Below are 3645 nucleotides of genomic sequence, written 5' to 3'. Positions count from 1 at the left end.
AGAGATGGTGGGAATCTCTAAAGAATATATATAAAGACCGCGATCTGCGTATTAAAGGTAATCTCAGAAGATTGTGGGAATCTCTGAAAGAAAAATATAAAGACAATGACCCGGGTATTCTCTCTCTTCTAGTCCCTAAAGAGAATAATAATAGAACCAGCATAGAAGGTGCTCCTTGCAAATTCATAAAGCATCTTCACAAAAATAATGGTAAGCATCTTATTACTAAATAAAATAACCTACTAATAATAAACAAAACATTTGCTTTTCCTCAACAAAGCTATTATCTAAAAGGGCCTTTGAACAAAACAATATCACCTTGGTCATTCTCCACTCCTACCAAAGATGAAAAGAGTGCCTACAAGAAGCATCCTTCATCAACAAAGAAAATCTCATCTAAAAAAAAAAAAGGTTTAAAAAAACTTGGATATCTCTCTAGCTTGGGCATCTTCAACATGTCTTGCAGCAACAGAGATGAAAAGAATGCTCTCTCCAAAGGAACATCCTTCATAGCTAAAGAAAATTTCTTTATCTCAAGGCTACCCAAGAAAGACAACAAGGAGGACAACAAAGAAAACTATGTTTTTTTCAAAGAAAAATATGTTTTTTTCAAAGAAAAATATGTTTTCTCATGGCTAAATCTTCTATCAAAATGGTCAAAGAACTTGAGATAGGCAATCACCAAAGTTGGATATTAAGCAAAGAATGAAAAGGATGAGATCCCAAGCCAAGGACTCAAAATGTTAATCCACATTCTTAGTGAGACTAACAAAACCCACGCTTTCCATAGCTCATTGGAAAAAACCCTCCTCAACTACAAGGGTTATTTTCATCAAAAGAAACTATCACTTGTTTTGAGGAAATATAAAAGAAAAAGGAAGAGCCTTCAATTATCGCTATATAGCAATTATGACCGACCCTTAGAAAGATTTAAAGCATGGCCAAATATGAGACTCACAATAACTCAAAAGCATGCACAATGCACACTATACACTTTTCCTATGCAAAAAGGATAAAGCCATTCACTTTTGTGAGCAAAAATCAAAACCATGCAAAATGCACATCCACATACCACTATAATAAACAAGAAAAGAAGAAAAAGCTACTACTACTACCACAACAACAACAACAACAACAACAACAACAACAACAACAATAACAACAACAAACAATCAAACCACCACTACTACTACAACCACGACTATGACTACGACCACGACCACGACCATGACTATGACTACGACTATGACTACAACCACGGCCACGACCATGACTACGATAACGACTACCACTACCACTACCACTACCACTACCACTACCACTACCACTACCACTACCACTATAATAAACAAGAAAAGAAGAAAAAACAACAACAACAACAACAATAACAACAACGATTACTATTACAATAACAATAAACAAGAAAAGAAAGAAAAAACTACTACTACTTCTACTATAACAACAACAATAAACAAGAAAACTAAACAACAATAAACAAGAAAAGAAAAGAAAAACTACTACTACTACAACAACAAACAAGAAAATAACAACCTCTCCCTCCCTCTCCCTCTCCCTCTCTTTCTCTCTTTCCCTATTATGTTTAATGTTCTCTCTCTCTCTCTCGTTCTTTCTTTCCTTTTCTCTCTTCCTCTCCCTCTCTCATTTTCTCTCCCTCCCTCACCCTCACCCTCACCCTCACCCTCACCCTCACCCTCACACTCTCTTTCTTTCTTTCCCTATTATGTTTAATGTTTTTTCTCTTTCCTCTCCCTCTCTCATTTCCTTTTCTCTCTTCCTCTCCCTCTCCCTCTCCCTCTCTTTCTCTCTTTTCCTATTATGTTTAATGTTTTTGCCCTCTCTCTCTCATTTCTTCTTTCCTTTTCTCTCTTCCTCTCCCTCTCTCATTTCCTCTCCCTCCCTCACCCTCACCCTCACCCTCACCCTCTCTTTCTCTCTTTTCCTATTATGTTTAATGTTTTTTCTCTCTTCCTCTCCCTCTCTCATTTCCTTTTCTCTCTTCCTCTCACTCTCTCATTTCCTCCCTCTCCCTCTTTCTCTCTTTCTCCCTTTCCCTATTATTTTTACTTTTTTTTCTTCTCTCTCTCCTTCCTTCTTTCCTTTTCTCTTTTCCTCTCCCTCTCTCATTTCCTTTTCTCTCTTCCTCTCCCTCTCTTTTCTCTCCCTTCCTCTCTCTCTCTCTCCCTCTCCCTCTCTTTCTCTCTCATTTCCTCTCCCTCTCTCAATACACATGAATTTTAACAAAACTATGTAAAAGAAAAAAAGAAAACACAAAAACAAAGCAAGAATGAACAATGCACTCACCGTAAAGGCTCGAAGATGGATTCAGCGGCTCCTCTTCGTGACGACAGCTTGTCTTCGCCCTCTGTGCACTTCCTCCTCTTCTTCACGAACGGCGGCGGCGGCGGCGGCATGAAGCTTTCTTTCTCCCTCTTTCTCTCTTTCTCTCCCTCTCCCTCTCAAATGCAAGATGTTTGCTCTCTCTTTTGTGTATGCGTGCAAAATAATGTGCTTGAGTTTCGGCCCGCATTTTTTTCGTCTAAGAATCATCGCTATTTGTGACGCTAATAGCGATGCTGCTATTTTGCGTCGGAAAACGCCATCACTATACCTCCATATCCTTGTAGTGACTCTCTCTCTACCATACACCTTCAAAGTTTTTATCTTCTGTACGCATACCCTTGTGCTTCCACCATATTCTCAACCATATCCTTTCTCTATCACACAAGTTTCCATCTTTCGTAAGCCTCCACCTTTCTCTAATAGCTTACCCTTGTGCTTCCACCATATCCACCACCATATCCACCTACTCTATGTACCCTTCTTTACCTTGTACAAGAAGCTTCATGCAATTTATATGCTTGGTCTCCACTATCTAGTGTCTCTGTCTTTTGTCCAGCTTCACATTCTTCATTAGTCTTATTGTGGGAACTCTTCAAGCTCTACCCCGAGACCTACGGACCACTTATTGCTCAAGTGTTTCAAACCGAGCAGCCATGGCTATCTCTCACATAGCCGATGCGCAATGCCTACCTTATGGGTGTAGTGAGCTTACCTTGATGCTCGATTGAGTACCCTCCTCTCTCTTGCACACCTGCAGCTCCACGATCCTTGAGGCAAGCTCAAGCAACCTCAATCCCTCTCCCATGAGCTTCATCCTCCATAGCCACGTACGAGACAAGAGAAGAGAAGAGAGGAGGAGAAGATGAAAAGAGAAGATGGAGAGCTTCTTCTCCAAGATCCCTCACCCTCACACGATCACTCCCTCACTCCCTCACACTCTCTCAATCCCTCTCTCAAGCACAAGCAAGAAGGCAAGAAGCAAGAGGAGAAGAATAAGAAGCTTTCTGCCACACACGAGAATGAGCTTCTCATTCACTTTTTAACTTTATATACATGCCCTAATTTCCATGGGTGGTCATCCCCCTTTTTTTACATGGCCAGCCATTAGCCTAGGCCCCTTTTCTCATTGTCTGTCTATCCTCCTAGCTTCCTTTCCACCGCCTGTCTACATTTACAAATTGCACGGGTGAGAACCCGGCGCTCTTTTACAAGATTTCAGGGTGCGTCTTTTTTATTTTAAAATGCGCCTTTCCCTTTCTGCATTTGCCTTGGACTTTTGAGGCT

The sequence above is a fragment of the Lygodium microphyllum genome, chromosome 9, assembly GCF_053477565.2.
Source record: "Lygodium microphyllum isolate KBCC chromosome 9, Lygodium_microphyllum_v1.1.10, whole genome shotgun sequence".
NCBI classification, from domain to species: Eukaryota; Viridiplantae; Streptophyta; class Polypodiopsida; order Schizaeales; family Lygodiaceae; genus Lygodium; species Lygodium microphyllum.
Note: the sequence above shows the minus strand (reverse complement) of the source record.